At 37.2% G+C, this 26,065-nt stretch overlaps 1 long non-coding RNA gene across 1 annotated transcript; it reads right to left on the bottom strand.

Annotated features, from left to right (window-relative positions):
- Positions 1 to 1,297: 1,297 nt before the first annotated feature.
- Positions 1,298 to 24,478, bottom strand: LOC117026169 (uncharacterized). The gene is made up of 3 exons (XR_004423713.1): positions 24,386 to 24,478; positions 19,351 to 19,484; positions 1,298 to 1,800 (listed from the first exon to the last, which is right to left on the bottom strand). It is a non-coding gene; the product is annotated as an uncharacterized LOC117026169 (long non-coding RNA).
- Positions 24,479 to 26,065: the final 1,587 nt, after the last annotated feature.

The raw sequence follows: 26,065 nt of genomic DNA, 5'->3' as shown, positions 1-26,065 counted from the left end.
CAATTCCAGTCCTGGGCATACACCCAGAAATGAGTGCTTGTATCTGCCAAAAGACATGGAAAAAATGTTCGTAGCAAGCAGTTTTATTCATCATAGCTCCAAATTGCAAATAACCTAAATTTCCATCAATAACAGAATCAGTAAATAAACTATGGTATATCAATATAATGGAAAACAACACAGCAATGGAACAGAATGAATGATATGGGCAACAGGAATGAATCTCCAAAACATAATGTTGAATGAAAGAAGCTTTACATAAAAGAATACATAAATGATGCTTCCATTTATAAGTACAAATCAGGTTAAGCTTAGCTATGACAACAGAAATTAAAATAGTGGCCAGTTGGGAGTGGTGACTAGTGACTGGCAGGCCACATGGGGGAGAGTCTGGGTGTGCTGGAAATATTCTATGTTTTGATCTGGGTGGTGTTTACATGGGTGTGTGCATACGTAAATTTTCACTGAGATGTACACTTAAGATTTATTTACTTTCCTGTATGTACATTAAACCTCCAAAAAGGAAAAAAAAAGACCTAATCTGAATTAGTGAGGGGACAAAGGACTTGAGATCACAAAAGAAGAAATCAACTGACTTAACACACTCCATCTCAGTAATTAGACAAATACAAATGATACCTATAGCTGAGCAAGATGAGGATGTTATAAGGAAGAGCCGAGATGAAGATTTGTGGGCAAATGATTATGGAGGGAGTCCTTAAATGAGAAACCAGTGAGGGAGTGGGGGAAGTAAATAGGGAAGAGGAAGAAGCCAAGCCAAGGTGTAATTTCAGGTGAGGTTTCATTCTCAGCCTAATCCCCTGGGGAGCTCTGAAGTGTAAATGACGTTGCATAGTTTATTCTTCAAGGCAAGTGATCTGGGCTTTCATCCTCAGGAGTTGGCTACCTGCTGCCCTGGTGGACATCAACTCCCCGACTCCACATCTGGCTACCAGTGCATCCTGCCTATGGGACTCTGAAGAAGTGGTCAGTGGGTTACCTTAGAGCTAAGTGTGCAGGAGCTGGGGGATGGGCACACAGTAACAATAAAGGGGATCCAGGGAAGTTAGGTGGAGCACTAACGGTGTCTGAAACAATTGTATCGATGCTATGTTGGGGGTTATTAGCCTGGGGCATCAGCTTGCATGAAATTGAAATGACCAATTATGACTTCGTGGAGTTGAGCACATGGAGAAATAAAGCCAGGAATGAATGAATGGTCGTTCCCCAAACTACTCTATCTTTCCAATAACCTTCCCATGCTTTCCATATAAAATAGGTGCTTTGTTGCCAAGTTTAGCAGAAAGGAGATGTAGGAGATTTATAGGCAAAGAGATGAGTTGATTTGTTCAGAAAACGTTCAGATTTATTGAAATCTTAGAATTTGATGGGTCATGTATGTGCCATAGAAAAGCACTTGGGTTGTGACATTGAGTGTTTGTTCTTTCTTGCAGGACTGTTTGGTCCCTTCAATTCTTGTCCTACCTTGCATAGTCATATAAAGGCTCTTCTTTGTTAGAATACTTTGCAGTTTATCACAGTTGATCTTAATGACATCTTGTGATTAAGATGTTTTATCTTAGCAGAACCAGTTGTTTTCCAGATGAGGAAAATGAGGCCAGATAGGTTCAATCCTTGTTTTTCAAACTTAGCAGCTCATCATGGCCACTTATGGGAGCTTTGTAAACTTCTATTTGGAGTGCCTGGGAACCAATCCCTGTTTTTTAAAGAATTCGCCAGGTATGGCCTGAAGTACAGCCAGATTTGGGAACATAAGGATTAAGTGTCCGTTTTAGGGTCCTGAGGAAAGAAAGAAAACACACTGAGACCACTGATTTATTTTTTTCATTCATCCACTCACTTAGTTATTAAGTATTTATTTTTTGACAAGAATCCTGCTAAATACCACTGGGAATGCAATAGAGAAAAGACAGTCATAGCCTTCCCTTGGCTTCATAAAATATTATGATCTGGGGAAGGGATTAGGGGATAAAATGGGAGGAGCAGCCTATGGTATCACGCAGTTCCTAGGACATCATTCAACGTTGGGCAGACAAAAACTGCAGTGAACTTGGGGATGAGACACAGACATTAAACTAATAATTCCAAGTGTGATAAACCTTAAAAACTAGAGCTTTAGTGTATTTGCAAGAATGACAATATCAATCGCTTTTAAACGGAGAAAACTTGCTAGTCATTTGGGGCCACTGGCACTGTCCCATGAAGACAATCAAAACTGTTATATATATCAAATGCTCTCATTTAGTAAAACATTAAAGCCCATGGGTAAGTTGTTGCACAAAGGTGTCCCTGACTTTTTTATCTCAAATTCCACAAACCAGACTAAACTCCCTACTGTGTGACTTTTTTTTTAAATAGTTATCTAAGCTATCTGTGCAGTGCCAATGTCCTGTTGCACATAGTGAGGAAAGAAGAATATTCCTGGGAAAGGGTAAGCAGCTAGTGGGAACATTCATGAAACCAGCATCCTTTAACTTAGAGAAAGTGGTGCTATTATTATGTCTTGGTATACATTCTCACCTACTTGCAAAAGGTTGACAGTTGACACACTATAGTGGACTAGATGAGAGAGGGTAACTATGAAAAACCCATCGTTTTGTGTTTTATTCTTTCTCTCTTCAAATTTTAATTTTAAAATAAAAACAAATTAAAATAAGTGTGTGAGTTTATAAAAATTAATGTCTGACTTTCTTATATGGAATGAAGATTATGACTCTGCAATAAAGCAGTTCCCAAACTATTCTAAGTGATGGGAAATATGATTCCACTAAGTGTGGAGCTGCTCAGAGTCATTAGTTACACACACACACACACACATTAAGTTTTTGTCTTTTGTTTCATAAAATTTCATTTTTCAAGATGTATTTCGTATTGCATATAAGTCTGGTATTTCTTTAGTTCTTGTTCCAAATTTGAGTGAACATTAGAAAGTTTAGACATCATGCTTTCAGTAAACCCACTGAGTGCTGGCCATGTTCCATGAATAGGATACTTATAAACTTTATGCAGACAACTTAGTGGGAAATGAGTCTTATAAAAAAAATAATTCAAAGCAATGGACAATAACAGATGTCTGAGAAACAATGGAAGGAAAAAGGAGGGAGTTTCATCTCATAACCTGGAAAAATCTGCAATCCTGATATTGTGAAGACAATCCTGCAGAGGATTTGCCGAGGGTCCAAATAGATATAAAATTCATCCTTCATTTCCCATCTTCTTCTAAAGATTAGAGCACTAGGGGAAGTTTTTTGGTTTGTTTGTTTGTTTTTAGATAAAGCAGGAAGACATAATGGCATTTGGTGAAGTTGAGCACATAGATTTTCAGGCCTTTAGACACGTATTCCTCAAAAGCAAGTATGAGTCATTTGTGTGAGTCCTGCAGTCCAGCAAACAGTGAAGGCAATGGGACCGACCCTCACAAGGTGTTGGAGAGTAATGGCTTCCCTGGGACAGGACAGTTCCATGGAGAGTCCAGGAAAGAGGTGAAAGGACCCCAATTCCAGCATGCTTTCCTTTTACACGGTAGCTGCCAACGCATATAACATTTGCCCCTTAAAATTGGGCTCTCTTTGTGTTTAAAAATATAACCTGTTTTTTTAAAGTATCCTTAGCATATTTTTAGCTAGCCTCACGATATTCTAAAGAATGATTTAGTCTTTCTAACACTGTTCTTACAGACTTCTGTCATTCTGATTTATTGAGTCACACTTTCTTCTTCCATTATTTTTGTATGTTCTTTGAGTTCATCAAAATCCTCATGACAATCATGTCAATTTCTTTAAATTCTTTTTGTTTTTCTATTTAGTAGCATTTATGATCTCATATTTGGGGAGGGGGCATGTGGGAAGTGGTACTACAGGAGTTGGTTAAATTTTGGATTTCAAAGTGTTCCCCTGAAGACTGTATAATGTCAACAAAGCAAGTAATTAAACTGAGTAGGTGCTGACTGTGGATGAAGCGTATGCCAAGTTGTTAACACAGCAAGTCATTAAGCAAAGTGACTACTAAACTCAATAAAAGCAAGATTTGCCCTGGATAAGCTAGTCTGGGATAATACAAAGTGGACTACATTAGGCAAACTTTCAACCAGGGAAGGCTGAAGACAAAAATTAACTTGGCACTAAACAACTTTTCAGAGTTGGAGAATTGGAAGGGACCTCAATAGATCACTGGGTCCAAGCCCTGCTTTGACACACCTGATTAACTGATTCTCCTGGTCTATAGGCCTGTCCATTCTGGTTCTCAAAGTTAATCAGAATAGACATGCAACTTGTTTTTTTAAAAGCAGCTTATTTCGATGTTTAGTGCCTCTAAATTGTTCTTCCTTGTGTCCAAATGAAGTTCCTCCCAAATTTAAGATCGGTTTTTCTTGGTTGAATTTCTGGTTTCTTGGAAAGAATTGCTCATCACCTTTCTCATTAAAAGGATTAAACACACAGGCTCTAGAGCCAGATTTCCTGGGGTGTGAGCACCAGCTCAACCACTTGGACCCTCAGCTTCCTAATCTCTTTCTTACCCTGCCTGAGTTTCCTCATCGGTAAATAAAAATACTACCATTTAGCTACTTCAGAGGGTTGCTGTGAGGATTAAATGGATAATGTATTTAGAGTTCTTGCTTACTACAGGCACATAATAAGTATTTAATGATGATGATAATGATAGTCACTAAACGCTTCCTATATTTGAAGCTGGTAATTGAACCAATCACTTAATCTTCTGCCAAGCATTAAAAAATTCAAATTCTCTTTTGAAAACTTCAAAATTGTCTTACTTTTTTCCTGAATAATCAGTTTAAAGCTATTGAATATAGTGGTTGATACTGTGTTTCCCTGAAAATAAGACCTGGACAATCAGCTCTAATGCATCTTTTGGAGCAAAAATTAATATAAGATCTGGTCTTATTTTACTATAATATCAGACCGGGTCTATAATAAAATATGATATGATATGATATGATATAATATATAATATAATATAATATATACCGAGTCTTATATTAATTTTTGCTCCATAAGATGCATTAGAGCTGATTGTCTGGCTAGCTCTCATTTTTGGGGGAAACAAGGTATCCTTAATACACTCAAAAGACTAGGAATTTATATTACACCATGTTTTTTTTTTTTTTCCACAACAATGACCTTGAATCTTTAAAGGGAAGATTGCATGGTGTTCAATATACTATAATAAAATTCTGAATTTGAGGAAGATGTCAGCCAAGATATACATTACTTTTTCTTTTTAAACCATTCTTAAAGGGACAATCAGTAATTAGCCAGGTCCTGAGAATATAGTGGTGAAAAGTAATAGATATGATCTTTGCTCTCATGGTGCTTACAATATGTAGGGAAGGCAGATATTAATAAAATAGTCATAAAAAAACAAGGGCTTAAATAAATGAGATAAGTGCTATAAAGAAATGACGCATGCTTCTGTGTGAGTATATTTGTAAAAAGTTTGACCTCATCAGGTTTCCCTGAGGAAGTGACACTGCCACCAAAACCTAAGGAATAAGTAGGTGATGATAACCTGAGCCAAGTGAAGGGGGCCGTTAGGCTGTTGGGATCAGATGGAGGAGGGAGATAATCTGCTTGAAGGGGCCTTTGGAGGGAAAGGACTTCAGAAAAAAGAGGATCAGAAAGAAAGTTGGCTTGGCGAGCTGAAAGCACGGGGAGGAGCAGTGTGAGATAGGGCCAGGGAAGGAGGCAGGCCAGGCCCTCACAGGCCTTGTTAAGGACTGTCGTCCTTATCTCAAGAGTAGTGGGAAATCATTGAAAATTTTAAGCAGATTGTGTAGGACAGGATCTGACTTGCATTTTGCAAAGGTGACTGTGACTGCAGTGTAGGAAATGGATAGGTAAGGGGCCAGAATGGTTGCAGGGGGATCAGTTAGGAGACAACTGTGTAAGTGAAATGTGTTGGTAACATGAATGGGGTCTTCACAGTAGAGATGAAAAGAAATGGACTCGTGTCATAAATACTTACAGGCAGGATACGGTGATGGGTAGATGTGGGCGCTGAGGAAAGAGAAGGTGTTAGGATGACTCTTAAGTTTCTGATGTGACTAAATGAAAGAAGGAGGTGCCACTTACAAAAATGGTAAACATTGTAAGACAACCTTATCTGGGTGTTAGTTTATGAATTTTACCTTGGACATTGAGTTTCATTTAACTAGAAGATTTCTAGTGAACATAGAATCAAAATTAAAAAAAAAAAAAAGATGGTGAGTCCTGATGGACATTTCATCCAACTATGGTTATATTGTTTCTTTAGTGAATGTGTTTGTGTTTGCTAGGTTTAGTATCTATCATTCTATAACAGTTAAAACAAATCTTGTGAACTTCCCTATAACGTTGATAATAGCTTAGGATCTGGGGCCGTCCAGTTAAAGATGCCAGATTGAATATAAGCATTCAAATCGTTTCCCTCCACCCAGCTAAGAGAAAAATAAAATGATTTTTAACAAAACATAAATGCAAAAGAACAAAGGGAATGAGAAAGGAGACAATAGCAATAACATTTTAGAAACTAGGAAGCAGAGGGACAGTAATAATTGAATTGGGACACTCAAGAAGCTAAATCTTAAACTTCATGATAACCAACCCAACTTACAATTTAGATCCCTAAAAAATTGGAGCAACAGGTACCTTAGAAAGTGGGGATGAGAGTAGGCATTACACGGGGGATTTGGTGGAAAGTCTTTATTAGAAGCTGGTAGATCCCTAATTTCCCTCCCCTGTTCTTACCTCTCCCTCATTCAGAATGAAACTGAAGGCTCATTCTTGTGACTAGAGCAGAGGGATTCTGGTTTGGGGTGATGGGGAAAGGATGAGGGCTACAGTATTGATGACTGGGGATTAAGTGTAAGTTTATAAATTATGTGTTGAAACTTCCTCCATTTGACTCCCAGAACTCTGTTAGCCAGGCTTATGTTTTCTTGGCAGAAGGTTGGAAGAGTTCTGTGGGTAATCCAATTAATTTAAGAAAAAATACACTTATAGGAGCCCAGTATGTTGGCCTATGTTGCATCCTTCTGTAACAAACTCAATGAAGAATCCCGTTATACATACAGAGCATCTTCTCTTCAATGTCCCATTCTTAAAATAAAATTAGACAGCCAGTGATCACCAGATATTTGAAGAATGTTTATTAATGAAAGAGACCGAAACAAATAGAAGAAAGCAACTTCAAGGAAACAAACTCTGCCAATAGAAAACTGGGAAAACAAACTATCTTGTCCTCAGAGAGATAAAATATGAAATGATAACAGGGTTATATATAAAAGAAATATCCAGCAAGCTCAAAAGAAACATAGATATTAAAAATATAACATTAGAAATGAGAAATTCAATATAAGGGCTAAAAGATAAAGTTAAGGCAATCTCCCAGGAAGTAGAGTAAAAAGACTAGCATACAGATATAGGAGAGAAAACATGAAAATTAGAGGACCAGTTCAGGAGGCCCACATCAAAGAAAAAAATTAATGAAAATATCCTACAATCTCAGTTTTCAGGTTGAAGGGACCACCAACTGCCTAGAATAAGGGGTAAAAATAGATGCCCCCCTGAGACTATCATAATAAAACTTATATTGACATGTTCTCAGAACCTAAAATAATGCCTGGAACATAGTAGGAAATCAATACATTTGTACTAAAGAATAAGCAAAACATACAGAACAAAAAGGATAAAGAGATTAGACTACTAATTTCCATTTAAAAAAATCAGGTTTAATATAACTAATCAAGCATTAGAACATCATCTCTCTTCTCAATAGCACCATTGGAATCTAGAAGACAATGGAGAAAATGCTTTCTCAATTCAGAGGAAAAATAGATTTCTATACCCCACAAAAGTATTAAGTGTAGAATGAAGATGTCTTCAGATATGCAAGGTTTCAAAAATTTACTGCCTTTGCATTCTTCCTTAGGAAGTTCCTGAGTTGTGTCCTTCACTGAAACAAGGGAACAAACCAAGAAGGAGGAAGACACAGGACTCAGGAAATAGGATCTAAGACTAAAGAGAGGTGAAGAGAATCCCCAGAATGAGGATGAAGGGGCACCAGTTTTCTAACTGGAACTAAGTCTTTTAGAAAGCATCTGACCCAGACTGGAGCAAGTCCGCTTTCCTCCAGAAGATGAAATGGTTAGAGTCTTCAGTGCATTTGAATGCTTGTATATTGAAAGGAGATGAACACAGTTGAGGGGTAGTTTGAATTTGTAGTAAGCACAAAGAAAACTAAGTAAACAAAAATAAGATAATCATGACAATAATTCCAGAGAAAATAAAAGGTTGTGTAGTAAAGGAAAAGTAGTCCTGGTGGTCTGTAGGTATTAGCTATGAATAGCATTTGCCTGTTTATATTAGGTTGGTGCAAAAGTAATCGCAGTTTTTGCAATTTTTTTTTAAACTTTTAAACCATGATTATTTTTCATCAACCTAATAATAATAATGTGAACACTAAATATTAGATATAATGAAAATCATAGTATAATTCTCTTAGTCTTTTCGGACTGCTATAACAAACCTCCATAGATTAGGTGGCTTGTAAACAACAGAACTTTATTTCTCACAGTTCTGGAAGCCGGGAAGTCCAAGATCAAGGCATTGGCAGATTCAATGTCCAGTGACAGCCCACTTTCTGATTCATGGAAGGTGCTTCTTAAAGTAACCTCATATGGCAGAAGGGGTGAGGGAGCTCTCTGGGACCTCTGTATAAGGGTCCTATTCGTGAGGGCTCCATCTTCATGACCTAATCACCTTCTAAAGTCCCCACCGTCAAAGATGATCACATTGGGGATTAGGTTTTACCATATGAATTTTGCAGTGACACAATCATTCATACCACAGCAGAAATGAGAAAATGGGCAGAGGGGATGAGAATTCAAGGTGGGAGTGGAGAATGAGGGAGACAGAGGCCTAAATCCTCACTTTCCAGTGAGATGACAATAGAAAATGCCTAAAATGGAAACCTTATAAAGTAACAATTCAAGCATATTATTTATCAATATGGAGATAAATACCTTAAGAATCAGTTATTGGAGGGGAGGGAGGAATGAAAATAGTTGCCTGTAAGTTGTGAGAAATGGAGTAGGAAGGTAGGGGCTAGGGACTATAGTTTTCAAAACAAACCTTGAAAAACTATTTGATTCTTTAAATTATGTGTGTGTATATGTGTGTAACTTCAGTAAAATTGAAATATAAATTTAAAAAAAAATTAGGCTCTGGAAGTGTATTGCTTAGGCACAGATCCAGTTTCTAACATTTACTAATTGCGTGATATTGGGTAAATTATTTAATTTCTTTGAGCATCAGTTTCTTCATCAGAAAAATGGGAATAGTAATGGTACATATTCTGTAGGGTAGATGAGAGGAGTAAATTCAGTAGAGCCTCTAAAGTCTTAGCACTATCCCTGGTCTACACTAGGTGTTTGGGGGCTTCCCTTTTCTGTGCTCTTGCCAATCATCCTTATTCACTCAGTCTTTTCCAGGATTATCAAATTACCGTCACATTTCAGATCATATCAGCTTCCCAGGTATTATGCCCAATTTATTTGGCTTAGAAATCTGAGGACTCTCAAATACATTGAAAGATGATACCAACAAAATCTTAAGTGTCAAAAGCAGATCTGGCATGATCCCACCCACATATGTAATGAAGAATTCTCCAAGAACGTATTTAGAAATTTAAATGGTCCCCAATTTACCATGGTTTGATTTATAATTTTTCGACTTTACAATGGTGCGAAAGGGATACCCATAATAAATTGCATGAGCTCTTCAACACTTTTTTTTTTATAAAATAGGTTTGGTGTTAGATGATTTTGTCCAACTGTAGGGTAATGTAAGTGTTCTAAGCACATTTAAGGTAGGCTAAGCTAAGTTATGATGTTTGGTAGGTTAGGTACATTAAATGCATTTTCGACCTAGGATATTTTCATCTTACAATGGGGTTTACCAGGGATGTAACCCCACTGTAAATTGAGGAGTGAATTATGAGTGATCCTCACTTTCTACTTTATTGTCTGGAGTTTCTTTTTTTTTTTTTTTTTTTTTTTTTAATACAATAGACATACAGTACTCTATAAAATTAGAAAAATACACATTTAAAAAACTCTTTAGTCATAAATTTACAATTTCATGATTCATTTCTAAAGGTAGCTTTCTCATCTATCATGTATGAATTTTATTAATTTGGCTCGGTAAAAGCCAGTGTGTTTCCAAGTTCCTAGTGGCACTTTACTTTTCCTACCAAACAAAGTAACATTCACAGCTTCTTTGGGGCATAAATTACTCCAATTTGCCAATATAGAAACTGAGGCTCACTAGCTTGTCTGAAAGCTACCACCAGAAAGGGTTAGGGTTAAGATTCAAGTTCAAATTTTTCATTCTAACCTTAGTGTTCTTTCTACAATGTGCACTGAGTGCCCGGCAATAAGTGACTTAATCTGTCTGGCCTCAAATTTGTGATGATGTGGAGTAGATGATCTTTGAATTTCTACCATCCCTAACATTGCATGAATTGCTGAGGTATATGACAGAAGTAAGCCTGTGTCATTAATAATATTTATTTCTTCCACATAGGGACCGTGGATTCCACTAAGTGCCCCAACGTCCATAGGATTATAAACTCCAGGTGACTTGCATGCAATTTTAATTCCCTGTCTTATTCATAAATACCAAGGCACAAAATTGCTTTGGCTTTTATTTTCACTTTTGCAATCACTTGGGAATCTTATCAAGGCTGAGCAAGAGATTTGGAAACTCATAATGCATTTCCCAAGAAGCTGCAAAGGTTGTGAAATTCACAGGGCTCTAACCTTCCTGAAAGAATGGGAGCTGACTGGACAAGACAGCTCATTTTCAGTAATGTTCCTGGGTAATTCTCTGGAAATAATGGAGAGGGCATGGTAATTACAGTCCAGTTGTATGCTTCTAGTTAGGGTTTATATCCAGTGGTGCACCCACAGAATTTTCTTCTCCTTCTGTTTAAGGAATCACTCAGCAAGCTGCACTTAGCCAGCCAGGCGAGGTCACCAAGGATATAGCCCAACCCAGTCCCCTGCCAAAGCTCAGAAGATACAAAAACCAAGTTACTGCCAGTGATAGTTTCAGACTGGATACAAATCAAAGAGATAGAGTGAGATTGCCTTTTGCTTAATTCTTGGCTAACCTGTGTCTAATTAACTGTATGACCCACTTTTTCAGGCATTCCACTCCACTTGCAGACCCCTCACAGCAATTAGTTAGAGGTCTTCTTCAGTCTGAGTGGTTTTAGGCCTTGATAAATTATACCTCTGTGCAAGATAACTTTTAGTCTATCCTTGAAGACCGAGGATCAGCTTCTGAGAAAATTCTTTTGAAAAACAGACGACTATGAAACTTCTTGGAGCTGATTGTATTAAAAACAAAAAAAGCATAATCTCAAATACCCTTTTAAAGTATCTATAAGCAACTTCTGAAGACTGTCTAATGCATTGATTAGAAGTTACTGATCCTTGAGCATGCTGATACTTATGAGCCATTAAATAAAGTTAATTATTATAACACTGCAGAGTCAAAACACATCCATCCTGGCCTTTGCTTTGCAACTCATGTATAAGGGGGATTTAAAGTTGGGAGAGGGGCGATGGCAGTGATTATATTCCAGGGACTACTCTGAGGCAAATTTAGTTTTTACTATGAATCAATTATTTGGGGTAACTTTTAGCACCCCTTCTCAGAAGCACTCTGTCTCTACAATACATCCACTGAGCAATTTCTCCTTCTCCCATTAAAATGTTATCCTGTAAAGAATGTGATAAAATCAGTCAAAATGGTGTGCAAAGACTGATTCAGTTTACATTGTTTCCTCTTGCAGGGATATTTTCATTTTATTAGCTCTTGGGACAAATGAGAGTCTGGGGTTAGGTTTACTTTGAGGGGGAGAGGAAAGGGGAAAGAATGATCCCTTAAATCAGCAATGTAATAAAATCTAAAACAAGAATGCGTGTAAAGCTCTTAGCATAGTGGTTGGCACATGGTGAATGCTCAAAAAATATGAGCTAGTATTTTTATTATAATTGTATTATTATGAATTCCATCACATAGCTCCTGAGGGCATTGACGGAACATACATTGACAAGGGCCAAAGGGTGGCATAAGCCACATAAAATTCTCTGTTTGGAACTTGCTTGGAGCCTCTTGGCTTCTGCTCTGGACTGGTAACTAGAAAACTTGATTTAGCTTTCCTGATCCTTGCTAAAGGAAGCCTGTAAAATATCCTGGGGATTACAATTTTAAGAACCCTGACAGGAAATGTTTACAAAGTTTTGGATGTATATTAGCTTTCCCAGAAGGTCCACAAACCTAGAGACTTTGCTGAGATGTCAACTTGAATTGGAAAGCTCTGAGGCCAGTAAGTAAATTGCTATATGGTAATGAGCGAGGCAAAAAAAAAAAAAAATGCCTGACATGTAGGGCTCATCTTCCTGGTATTGTTCTCAGTTTTTTTCATAGACAGTCAATGGTATTGTTATTTTGTGTGTGTGTGTCTCCCATTGCTGGTTCTGGCAATACAAGCAAAACTCTAAGAAAGTGATTCTTCTTAACCAAACTACAGAGTTTTGGTGTAAATTAGCATGTGGAATATACAATTTGGAGGTAGTTTTAGTCTATGACATGAATGAATCTTTTATATCAAACAAACAAAAGATGAAAGTGTTTTAGTGAGTATTCTAACCCAGTGAAAAAGTTGTTCATCAAGTGAAAATGAAATTTTGGTGAAAGATGAAAAGGCAGTAATTTATTCTACAGATATCCTCCCACATGTGTGAAATGACACTTCTTGGCTTATATATCACAGCATTCTTTGTAATATCAAAAGACTGAAAATAACTCAACTGTCCATCAACAGGGGATTAATCAAATAAATTACAGTATATCCATCAGTGGATATTATGAAGACCTATAAAAGAATGAGCAAGTTATGTATCACTTTGAAAAAATCACTAGGATATTTATTATAAAGGAAAAAAAGCAAGGTGCAGAATATTGTAAAAAAGAGATGGAGGGAAAGAATATATATATATATTCTTCCCTATGTGTATATATATGTATATATATATATGTGTGTGTATATATGTGTATATATGTATATATATACATATATATACACATATTTACTTTTAAAGACACAGATTATCTCTGGGATGATGCACAAGAAAACAATAACTTTGGTGATAGAGGATGAATGGGAAAGTGGGTGGCTGGGGAACAGAGATAGGAAACAGATGTCTCACTAGGAACACTTTGGAACTCTTTGAATTTTTAATCATGTGAATGTGTTATTGTCTCAAAAAATAAATTAAATTTTTTTTTTAAAGAAAAGGCAGTGTTTTGTAGAGTGTGAGTTTGTGCATAGGAAATGACATATCTATCAATGGAATAGGAAGAAAGCTAGGAAACTATAAACTTTTTCTGTTTTTCTCAGTTTGGGAAATTTCAAAATTTCTAGAAATACTCTTTAGACATGTCAAGCGATTATTGTGTGATGAACGTTTTTGGCTATTTATGATCAGTTGAACCTGTGAGTGTCAAATGGGAGATTAACGAGGACAAGCTGTATTGCTTAATTAGGATTGTATTTTTTCGCACTATGTATTAGTAGACCCTGCCTTCATCAGAAAATCATGTTCGTTGTAGGGAATATGGTGATTGGCCTGTCAATAGGTATTCAACTCTACCTTTAAGATTAGCTGGGCCGGCCAGGTGGCTCAGGCGGTTAGAGCTCCGTGCTCCTAACTCGGAAGGCTGCCGGTTCGATTCCCACATGGGCCAGTGGGCTCTCAACCACAAGGTTGCCAGTTCGATTCCTCGAATCCCACAAGGGATGGTGGGCTCTGCCCCCTGCAACTAAGATTGAACATGGCACCTTGAGCTGAGCTGCCACTGGGGCTGCCACTGAGCTCCCAGATGGCTCAGTTGGTTGGAGCACGTCCTCTCAACTACAAGGTTGCTGGTTCGACTCCTGCAAGGGATGGTGGGCTTTGCCCCCTGCAACTAGCAACAGCAACTGGACCTGGAGCTGAGCTGCGCCCTCCACAACTAAGACTGAAAGGACAACAACTTGAAGCTGAATGGCACCCTCCACAACTAAGATTGAAAGGACAACTTGACTTGGGGAAAAAATAAATAAATAAAAAAAACAAGGGAAAAAAAAAAAAGATTAGCTGTCATATTGTTGGGTTGCCAGTGGTTAGCTTAAATTAGTTTAAGCCAATCACTGTAATTTCATCTCCCTTGCCAATGTTTAATTGGTTCACAGATGGGCAGCCTAAAGCAACCTTGAAAAGTTTTGCTGTACGTATTAGTTTTCTATTTCTGTTCTACTAATTTATAGTCAGGTTATGTCTTCATAGCAACTATTATTTATGTTTTTTTTCATATGTTTTCAGTTATTATGGTACTTACAGAACTTTATTTGTAATGAGATTTCTTGATGGACAATAGGTCAAGGTAAGGGAAATTGATTCATTTTATAATGAGTCTGCAGATACCCCCGCACTTTTGTAGCAGAACAGCTCTCCAGTATCTGCCTGACATTGAATCTCTCTCCCTGGGACCGTACTGGGTATTGATTGACAAAGGTTCTATTCCAGAGGTCAGCACAATTTTTCTGGAGAGGATCAGATAATAAATATTTTGGGCTCTGTGGACCATGTGGTCTCTGTCACAACTTCTCAACTCTGTCCATGCAACTTGGAAGCAGTCACCTGACAACATAGCAAACACATAGGGGTAACACCGTTCGGATAAATTTTTATTTACAGAAACAGGTTTGGGTCGTTTGCTGACCCCTGTTCAAATATTTTTTTTTTTTTTTAATTCACACTCCAAGAAGATAACTCCATTTTGGGGATGATATCCAGAATAGGTCACATTTAATTAGAGCTCTTTGTAGTTGTGATGTGTGTAGCTCTTTGTATTTATGATCACAGGTTCAACTGATCATAAATAGCCAAAAACGTTCATCACACAATAATCGCTTGACATGTCTAAAGAGTATTTCTAGAAATTTTGAAATTTCCCAAACTGAGAAAAACAGAAAAAGTTTATAGTTTCCTAGCTTTCTTCCTATTCCATTGATAGTCTGGTCTCCTCTATTGGGCGGTAGAGACACAAACTTTGGAGTTAAAGAAACTTGGTTCCAGTTCTGTTCTGCAGTAGCTGCGTGGATAAGACTCCTACTTTATATGGGTGCTGTAATGATTAAATGAAAGTGTATATCAAGTGCCTGACACAAAGAAAATGCTCAAAGAATGTTGGTTTTCTTCTCCAATTCTGCAAAAATATCCTCCTCGCTATACACATGAGATTTGTGCAACATCCCAATCACATCCATACATATTTGCAACCCTCTCTTAGATGGCTAATCTTAGGATTTCAAAATTAATTCTAATTAGCTTCAGTTTCACATGATGCTATTTTAAAAATCTGTACTCAGTTTCTGGGAATCCATTTTGTTTAGTTGTTACAATCTCTTACATGTTAACAGCACATCATCAAAGCATTTAACAAAAGCCTTGATTCTAATATTTCTCTGGGAACTATAGGAAAAGGAAAGCTATAAAAATGTACTATCAGATTTTAAAAGGCCACTACTCAAAAGAGATCTGTAAAAAGAATAACAAATTTAGATTCTATTTGATGTTTGCTATGACCATGATTGGTTTTACTGTAAAATTTCTTAGGGAATTCACTTTCAGTGCCATAAGTAGTGGATTATAAAAACTATACTACTTAAAATTATATTCCCTTTTGAAAAATTTAATTAAAAAATATGCACACATATATGAGTACCAGTGATAGAAAGTACTTTCATAGTAGGTGAGTGATTCTGTGTGTTTACTTGTATAAAGATGCTCATATACCACAAAATTAAGTATATTTAGCACATTTTTTTTGCTGTTATTGGGGAATATTTAGGTCTTCCCATAATTAAAAAATAAAAATGAATTTGCTTCCTCACTAGGGAAATTATTATAATCAATGAAAACATGGCTATTTAATATGTGTAAAGCAATACCTTCAAAGAAATAATGTAGTGCAAAAGCAATATAATTTTGTAAAATAATAAGTACCCCAATAAATAAGAGATATTATTTTTTCAAGTATGAGAATTAAGAATTTGTCAAGGAGCTTGGTCCTTAATTCCAGACATCAGAACCCTTCTATATGTGACTCACTACATTTGTTGTTTCTTGGTTTATTCACTCACTCATTTACCAAATTCACATTTATTAAAGAATTGCCATTGGTGAAGCACCGTGCTAAGTATAATGAGCAAAATTTATTTCAGAGACAGATATATTAATAGTGATTACAATATGTTTTATATGTGCTCCTACAGAACTATGTATCAAGAGCTAAGAGAGCAGTGCAGAGGGAAAGATTCCTTCCACAGGGTGCAGAGGAGAACGTGGGGAGAGAAGTAGTCAGAGACGCTTCATAGCATTTGAGCTCGTTTTTCGTTTTTTTTTTTTTTTTTGAGGATGAAAAGACCAGGAATTCTTGACAGAGATGAACTGCATGATCAAACAAACAAACAAACAAAAAGCATAAAAGGGCACTTTGCATTTTAGTATAGCTGTGGCTGGAAGTTGGCTTCAAGACAGTGGGTGGGGGAAGGTTTCATGCCATATTACAACTCTTGGTCCTTGATCCAGTTGGCCAGTGATTCCTTGGCCATCACACTAGTTTTTCTCTATAAAGTCTATGCTTTGAATGGCTGACAACCCAGGTATATTAGTGAGGTGCTTTCAGGTTTCAAAGAGCACAGATATGCCTTTGATCTTGGGTGACTGAAATGTATTATAAAGATAGAAGAAGAAATTAGGAGGCAAGTATGCCAAAACATTTTAATGAAACACCCATCCTTATAAAGAAACAGAGCATTGTTTATTCGTTTTCAGGATCAGATAGCAATTCTAATGTTCCGAAGGCAATACTGGGGTTGTCTTCAAATAGAGGGGCATTAGTTCTTCCAGTAGAAGACACCCTTCCATTCACTTGATTAAGTTTTTCCTGCTTTTTCCTCTTTCCTGCTTTTATTACTGCCCTTTGACTACTCAGTTTATTTGTCTTGTGGATTTTATTTACTCATTGCTTCTAATAGCTCATGGAGTCTGCTTAGTCTCTGCTTAGTTCCCTGGCTCCTATTCCACTGTGTTTTGCGATTCATTCTCTGTGTGCTTTTGTGCAGAAAAAAGTTAACAATAGGCCCAAGACGACTATTCTTAGAAAGACCTGCTTGCAAGGTTGGCCCTTGACTGCATCTGAGAACTTAGATTTCAGGAGGGTTCTGACCATTTGCTAAATAAGCGTGGCTCATTATGCCTAAACTATTTGTACAAACAATATAGTTTAGACTAAAAACCTGCTTTCTTTCTGGCATTCGAGAATTTGGTATGTGCCAGGAAGAGGGTACCTATATGACCAATCCTCAATGAAAATCTTGGGCACCGATTTTTGTCTATAATGAGCTTCCCTGGTAGACAGCATTTTATACCTGTTGTAACAACTTGTTGCTGGAGGAATTAAGTGTCTCCTGTGTGACTACTGGAAGAAGACTCTTGGAGCTTGGAGCTTGGTTACTCCAGACTTCACCCTACACCTTTCCCTTTGCTGCTTTTGCTCTGTATCACTGTCACTGCAATAGCCCTGAACTGGGTATAGCCATATGCTGAATCCTGTGAGTCCTTACAGTAAATCTTTGAACCTAAGGATGACTTTGAGTATCTCCAACACAACCTTGCTTTTGGACTTTGGAAAAAAAGAAATCTTATTCACAGTCCACTACTTGGTCCCTGTTATGATCTGACCTCTGGCTGCCTTTTTCTCTTAATCTCCTGTCACGCCCCATCCCCTTGTTCTAGTTATGCCAGATTCCCTCCTCAAACATTCCAACAGTTTCCTGCTGCAACGTCTCTGTACCTACCGTTCCCTCTGCCTGTACCTTCTCTCCCAGGACAGTGTGACTGTCCCTCACCTCATTCATATCCCTCCTCATATGTCACCTATCTAAAATAACTATCCCTTCCCACCCACATGCTATACTGTTTATCCTTTTATCCAGATGAATTATTCATAGCGCTGCTCAATATTTTACATTGTATTGTTTTTGTTTGTTTGTTTATTGACTATCTTTACCAATTAGAGTATAACGAAATAAAGGCAGGGAATCTGTTTTGTTCACTGCTCTCTTTTTAGTAGCTAAAACAGTGCTTAGCACATAGAAAACACTCAATAAAACACTATGTTTGCAAAAGGAATGAATTAATAAATGACACAACTCTATTGAGCATATTTGTCATACCAGGCCACATTCTATCCCATAAACAGCATACAGAAGTCTGCCTTTAAATGAAGCACTGTGGCAAAGTCTGCTGATTATACATCAGGATTTACTCTTTCATTGTTCTGTAGTAATAGGATCCCTGATTTTTTGGCTGGGCAAATGGCCACCAGAAATAAAATTCCCCCATGCTGATAGGTGTGGCTATGTGACTTAAGTTCAGGCCAATGAGATATAAATAGAAGTTGGGTGTGCAACCTCTAGGAAGTATCCTTAGTTAGCGAGGGTTCAATTTTCCCTCCATTTTTTCCTCCTTGCTGGGTGAAATTGGCTGTAATACTTGGACCTTTGGCAGCCATCTTCAAACATGAGGCAACCTTGGGAATGGCAGGTATAGTCAATGAAGCAACAAGATAGAAGAAACCAGTTAATTGGAGGCTAATACCAATTCTGAAGAACCTACCTCCGAATTTCGACAAGAGCCAGAAATAAACTTCTATCTTGTTTACGCAGAGCCACGTAGGGTTGTTCTCTCACTTGAAGTTCACCTCACTCCTTACTAATACAAGTACTAATCTCCAGTCCGACTTCTTGAAGCCAGGTGGCAGTTACAGAGTATAAAGCATGATATCATATGAACTATTCGTGTTGTTTAAAGGAAGCTGTGGACATGGTAGGAGGACCTGCAAGCAGAATGTTATCCTACGGGAAATGTCAGCTGTGGAAAAGCGTTATAGTGATGCCTCCCAATGTATCATACCTTTCTGTGTCCACATACTTCTTTGCAATGTGGAATTGGCACTCCTCCCACCAAGAAGCAGAGGCTATCTCCCAACCCCTTGAATCTGGGTTTGCCTTGTGACTGGCTTTGACCAACAGAATGTGACAAAAGTAACACTGTGCTAGTTCTAGAGTCTAAGCCACAGAGCCCTTGCAGCTTCCTCTCTCACTCTCTTGTAACCCTGAGATCACCAAGCTCTGAAGCTTGGCATAACTTACCAGAGGAAGTGAAACAAGGTGGAGGACAACAGGAGCACCCCAGTACAGGGCCAGCGCCAACTGCTAGACACAGGAATAAGGCCACATGCGTGCTTGCAGGCAAGGCCATCAGAAGTCACTCACAGATGGTCAACCTACAGAATCATTAAAATAAAATCGTTGCTGTTTTAAGCCACTAAGTTTTGACAAGGTTTATTATGCAGAATAGATACTTGAAAACGAATCTGAGCAAGTATCTCTTTCTTACCGCAGAAAGATTCCAAGACAAGTGCAAATGTAAGTGAAGAGCACCTAAATTTATTACGTTTGGTAACTTTTAAAGAAAACATACAATCTTCAGCTTATCCACTTTAACATTAAAAATGAGGAACACACGTATTCAATAATTATAATAAATATTAAAAAGTAGTAGAATAAGATAGTAGAAGGAACACGGAGTGAGAAATTGGTAGAGCTGGGTTATATGGTCCTCCTCAATCTTATAAACTTGAAAAAGTTGACTACCCTCTTGGTGCCTCATTTTCTTCAGGTATAATATGGGGACCACACCATTACTCACTCACTCATTCATTCAAGAAACTTTCATTACCCCTAACTGTTGGGAGCTATTCTCATGAGATGATAGGAGAGTTTAACTTTCTACTTACATATTTCTGTATAATTTCTTTTAAAAATATAGATTATTTTTTAAATCAACAAAGATTATAAAGATATTATGATAGGCTGAATTGTGCCCCACACCCACCAAATTGCTATGTTGAGGCCCTAACCCCCAGGACCGCACAATATGACTGCTTTTGGAGTTAGGGTCTTTAAAGAGGTGATTAAGTAAAAATGAGGCTATTATGGTGGGTCCTAATCCAATCTGACTGATGTCCTTATAAGAGGAAACTTGAATGAATAAAGAGACTCCAGGGATCTGTGTACGCAGAGTCAAGACCGTGTTGAGAAGGTCATCATCTGCGTGCTAAGGAGAGCTAGGCCGCAGAAGAAACCAATGCTGCCGACACCTTGATCTTGGATTTCTAGATTTTATAACTGTGGGAAAACAAACTTCTATTGCTTAAAATACCCAGTCTACAGTATTTTGTTGTGGCAGTCCTAGTGAACTAATATCGATGTTTTTATATTGAAAAAGAACTAGCACTTTCAATGAGTACACGTTCCTCATTTTTGAGGTACTCGTATTCAAGTAGGAGAGAGACATTGACTTTTTTTTTTTTTGACTTTTAATACAATGCAATATGATACATGCTATGATGGAACCATTTAACTACTATAGAAGCCTAGAGGAGGTGAACTAACTGGCTATGGAAAGGGAGACAGATGATGGTGGGTTCAGAGGGCAGAGTTTAGGAAACCTATCCTGGAGATGAGATGCCATCTTCAGTGCTGAAAAAGGAGTAGGGTAATAATTGTCCTAACTACTGGCCTCTCTGCTGACCCTTTATTCTTGGTTGTCATATGGAGCATTGGTCCCAGATAAGGATTTCAAGAATATGTAAAATCTCAACAAACACACATATATAAATTGGGGAATGTTGCCAATATTTCATTTTACTTTTTTTTAAAGGATATTTAAAATGCTATCTGTAATCATCACCATACTTTAAATAGATTTTAACAAAAAAAAATAGGAAGGACATTATCTCATAATAAAGGACAACTGCTTAAACTGAATACAGTTAGCTTTCATTTCCCTTCATTGTCTTTGATTTTTGCACTGCACATGCATTAGTAAGTCTTACACCAACATTTGACGACCACTAGAGTTTCAGGTTATGAGTACAATGTCGATTTCTTTATATGGCAAAGCTTCTAGTTTTTCACCAAAATCCACACTTCCTTCTTCCATAGAAATAGGAGATTACACTAGGTACATGGATACCCAGCTAGAGACTACATCTTCATCCTCTTTTCACAACTAGAGATGATTATATGTAAATTGTAAGGTCATCTCTACCTTAAAAGATAAACCATTTGCCTTGGAGTTCCTCTCTTACCCCTTTTCACAGGTTGGAACACTGACTGTGCCCACAACCTAACTTTGATCATGAGGATAAAATTATCACCTTAGGGAACAGTGAGGCAATAAATGGGAGGAATCTGGGTCCCTGAGTGACTTTGTGGGGTAGAGACTCCCTGCCAAGCTTGACCACTTACCTTGTGACTGTAACATGAGAAAGAAATGAACTTGCATGTTATTTAAGCCTCTGCATTTTTGGTATTTCTCTTTTGGGGGACAACTTAATCTTTAAGCTAATAAGCAAGTCCTGTTTTCTCTTGCTTTTACAGTGATATTTGCCTTCCAATTTGCCCTTCAGGAGTTCCATGCTACTTTTATGTATCCCACCCATGTGGGATATGTGAAATACTAGGTCACCAGAAAAAGGCATTTACATAATATTCTCTTACCTAAGTGTGGAATTCCCCCAATGGAGAAGGCCGGTTATCTTTTTAATGCACTTGCATAAGTTCTCCCACAAGTCTCCACCTTATTTCCTTTGACCTACTTAGATTGCAGTTAAGGGAACCATTCCCATGGTGGTTTGGCTATCAACGAATGGACACGGCTCACCCTCAGGACTTCCCTCCCTGCCTATAACACTTCCCTTTTCTACCTTCTGAACACGGCCTCTTTTACGTTCCAGAGAACTAGATAATACACATTCTCTTTCAAATCATACAGACATTGTCAACTACTAGTTACTGAACTGGTACTTTGTAAGGTATAACATAAAATGATGAGTACCTCACTTTTCATTCTACTTAGAAAAATAGACCAAAAAAATAGGCAATTATAAATTAAAGTGAAAAGTTCTATAATTGGAATAAGTATAGGGCGTCATGGGAATACTTAGAAGAGGCATCTAACTCAGTATTAGTACAGGAGGGAATGTGGTGAACAGTGTCAATAAAGGCATGGAAAGTGGTGAAGTAAATGTGTACACTGGCTGTGTAGAATTATATGCCTGCTAATTAGTAATAAGACATCATTTTAAAACTTCAAATAATTTGGAGTATATGAAACAAAAAGTGAAAATTCTTCCTCCCCCACCCTCACTTTAGTCTTAATCTCCATTATGATTTGTTAATATTTGGTACATATTCTTCCAAATATATAGATATGAAAATACAGAGGGTGCCAAAAAATACACACACATTTTAAGAAAGGAAAAAACTGTATTAAAATTGTAATACTCAATATATACCGATAACAAAAGATGAATACAAGTCACGTTTGACTTCTGCAATTACAAGAGGTGCTCAAAGTCGTTACCATCAGCATAATTTTAATGCAGATTTTTTCCTTTCTTAAAATGTGTACATATATTTTTTGGCACCCTTTGTAGATATACCAATATATATCCATGTAGTTTTATTTTTCAAACATCTAATCACAGTATGCATATTATTATGCAGACTCCTTTTTCCACCTGGATTTGCTGCCTTATCAATGGATGTTTATTTTCCTTATTTAAAAAAAATGTATAAACTTCTCTACTAATGATATACTAACTTATTTAATAAATCTCTTCTTTTTTGACATTTAAGTTGTTTTCCATTTTTTTCCTTCTAATAGTAGTGTTTCAAGGAGCATTCTATCCACTGGACTTAGTGATAAATAATAAGAGAAAAGGATTACAGTCTAAGGATCCTATACCTGCCCAAAATATCATATGTATATGAGAAAAAAATAGACATATTGGGATATGTAAAGTATCAGAAAGTTACCTTCTGCTTTTCTTTGTTGGAAATTTACTTGAGGAATCATTTTAGCAAAATCAAAATGAAAGCAAATCTGTATCTCAGGGGAATTCAAAGAGTATAAAAACATGAGCGAGTAATTCAGTAAGATTTAAAAGAATAGAGGATCATAGCATGGTTTGTGAATGGAGAACTTGAATATTATAAGGAAATTGATATTTTCCAAATTTAATGTTTAGGCTTCTTTCAATTCCAAACATACCCTGAGAGGGCTTTATTTTTGAATCATGACAAACTTTTCTAGAAAAATAAGTAAATGAGAATGGTTAGAGAATGTTCATAAAAAATGGGGCTGAAAGTTGGTGCTTGACTTATCAGTTGCTGAAGAATTATAAATATACAATAGCTAAAGCATGTTAAATACTGAGAAGACAGATAAATCAGTGACCTAGAAGTGATAAACTGTAACTAGAGCTTACAAAATATAAAAAGATAATAAGGCATTTTAAAGAAATTACAACTCTAAGGGTAAGGAATTATTTCTTTAAAAATTAATGTGGGGGAAAAGGAACTTTTGGATGAATATTTAATTAGAGCTTTGCATCATAGTAAACATACAGATAGATTAAAGTGTTAAAATTCAATCATAAAAAAAATTGGAGAAGCCATAGAAGGAAATTTATATCATTGCTTTATGAGGGAGGATTCCTTAAGCAAAAAAGCAATGGAAGAAACCATAGGAAAGATAATAGATTTGACCATAAAAAATACAAAGTTTCTGTAGTTTTAAAAAAAATACAGATAACAAGAAAAGGCAAATTACAAACTGGGGAAGATTTGTACAACATATGTTGCCAAAAACAGGATTACTGCTGTCACTTGTCAAAACTCCAATACTGGTTAAATCCATTTCTCAGCCTAGTTTGTGCCTAAATGTTCACAGATGAATGTGTCTGAAAAAAAAAATACAAAACCATGTGCGCTGCTCTAACTTTAAATTTACTGTTAATTGCCTTCAAGTGAGACGTCAGTCTTGTTCTAAAATTGTAATTCATTTGCCTAGTTCACTCACTCTCCCATGTTCCCTGCCAACTATTTCATACCCTCTTCTCACACTTCAAACCTCCAGTATCTCCTCCCCTTCCTCACTCTAAACTGATGATCTTGCTTATTTCACTCAGAAATAGTAGCAATCAAAAGATAATTTTCACAAGCTCACACCACCATATCATCCCACTCAAGTTAGAAACTCCCCTCCTGTTACAGAAAAAACTTGTATGCTCCCATCAACCCCTTCACCAGGGCACTGGCTCCCACCCCTTCTCACCTGTTCAAGGATAAGAACGTGTCTGCAGAAAGTCTCATTCCTCCCTCTCTTTTCTGAACCATTCCCTTCAGCCTTTAGTCATGATACTATTTTTCACATCTTAAGAAAATCTCTTTTGTCCCACTTCCCCCTCAATTTATTGCCCCATTTTCCTGTTCTCCTTTGCAGCAATTCCTTTAGAAGGAGCTGTACGTACTTGCTTTCCCATTTCCAATTCCTTGACGTCGGTTCTCCCTTTAACTCAATCCATTCAGGCTTTCATCCCCACCAACTCCACTGCAACTGCTCTTGTCAAGGTCCTCAATGACCTGCATGTTTGCTGTATCCAATATCAACCCTCAGCTTTTCCTCACCTGGTCAGAAGTGTTTGACACAACAATCATCCCCTCTTCCCAGAAACATTCAATTCACCTGGCACATCTAGCACACCACTCTCCTTACTGCCATCCTTTGTAATGTCTAAAATAGCCCTCTTAAAATCCCCTCTCAAAGGTCTTTCTACCTCCCTCCAAAATGTTCCACTTCTAGTCTTCCCCCATTTCAGTGAATAATTCCATCTTTCCAGTTGCTCAGACCAAAAATCCAGAAGCCATACTTGACTCATCTCATTTTCTCATACTCCACTTCCAACCAGAGAACCTGTTGGCTCTATTTTCAAAATCAATCCAGATGCTGGTCACATTTACCATCATTGTTGCTACCACCTTAAGTGTAAGCCACCACTCACCTCAAGTGAATTAATAAGACAACCACCTAAATGATTTTCCTGCTTCCACCCTTGATCCTTTTGTTCTCCACCCAGCAGTCAGAGTGATCCTGATAAATCAGATTAGCATGTCAGGTCTTTGCTGAAAACATTCCAAGAGATTCCTATCTCAGAATCAAAGCCAAAGTCCTCATATCTGATGTGCTCCCCTCATCGTCCTCATTTTCTACACTCTCTCCTTGCTCACCCTGCTTTAGTCACAGCAGCCTTCTTGCTTTTCCTGGAAAAAGCCAGGTAGCTTGGGCCTTTTCAGTGGCTCCCTCCCCTCCTTTATATCTTTACTCAAATATCACCTTCCCCGCCCACTCTGTGTAGCCACTCCTACTAAATCCCTAACTCCTCCCTTTCTTCATTTCACCGTAGTATTCATCATCTTTTAATACACTCTATATGTTTACTTATTTATTTTGTCTATTGTCTGTCTATTTACATTAGAATGTAAGCTCTATGAAGTCAGGAATTTTTATTTGTATTATTTTTTTACTGATGCAGTCCCAGTGCTGGCACATTGTAGTGGTTCAATAAAAGTTTGTTGAATAAATCAGTGATTATGTTTAATAAATATACAAAGGACAAATGAAAGTGTAAATCGCTTCAAAATTCCTAAAAGTTTATTTTATAATACATACCAGAAGTCTTAACTACTATATTCAGTAATTTCACTTCCAGAAATTTATCTCAATGCAGGATTTCCCAAGCTAGCTAGTATAAGGGAAATACTGTTGCAGAGTATTAATAGATATGTGGAAAATGAAGAAAATATTATGGAAAAAAAATCTCTCCTAACCTGCTGTGCTTTTCAGACTTGGTTGCACACTGTAATTCCCTGAGGGGTTTTAAAATATATTGATGCCTAAGTCCCACCTTCAGAGACTCTGATTTAATTGGTTTGGACTGGTTATCCCTCTTGTCAT

The sequence above is a fragment of the Rhinolophus ferrumequinum genome, chromosome 8 (assembly GCF_004115265.2).
Source record: "Rhinolophus ferrumequinum isolate MPI-CBG mRhiFer1 chromosome 8, mRhiFer1_v1.p, whole genome shotgun sequence".
NCBI lineage: Eukaryota > Metazoa > Chordata > Mammalia > Chiroptera > Rhinolophidae > Rhinolophus > Rhinolophus ferrumequinum.
Note: the sequence above shows the minus strand (reverse complement) of the source record. Positions and strands in the feature narration are given on the sequence as shown.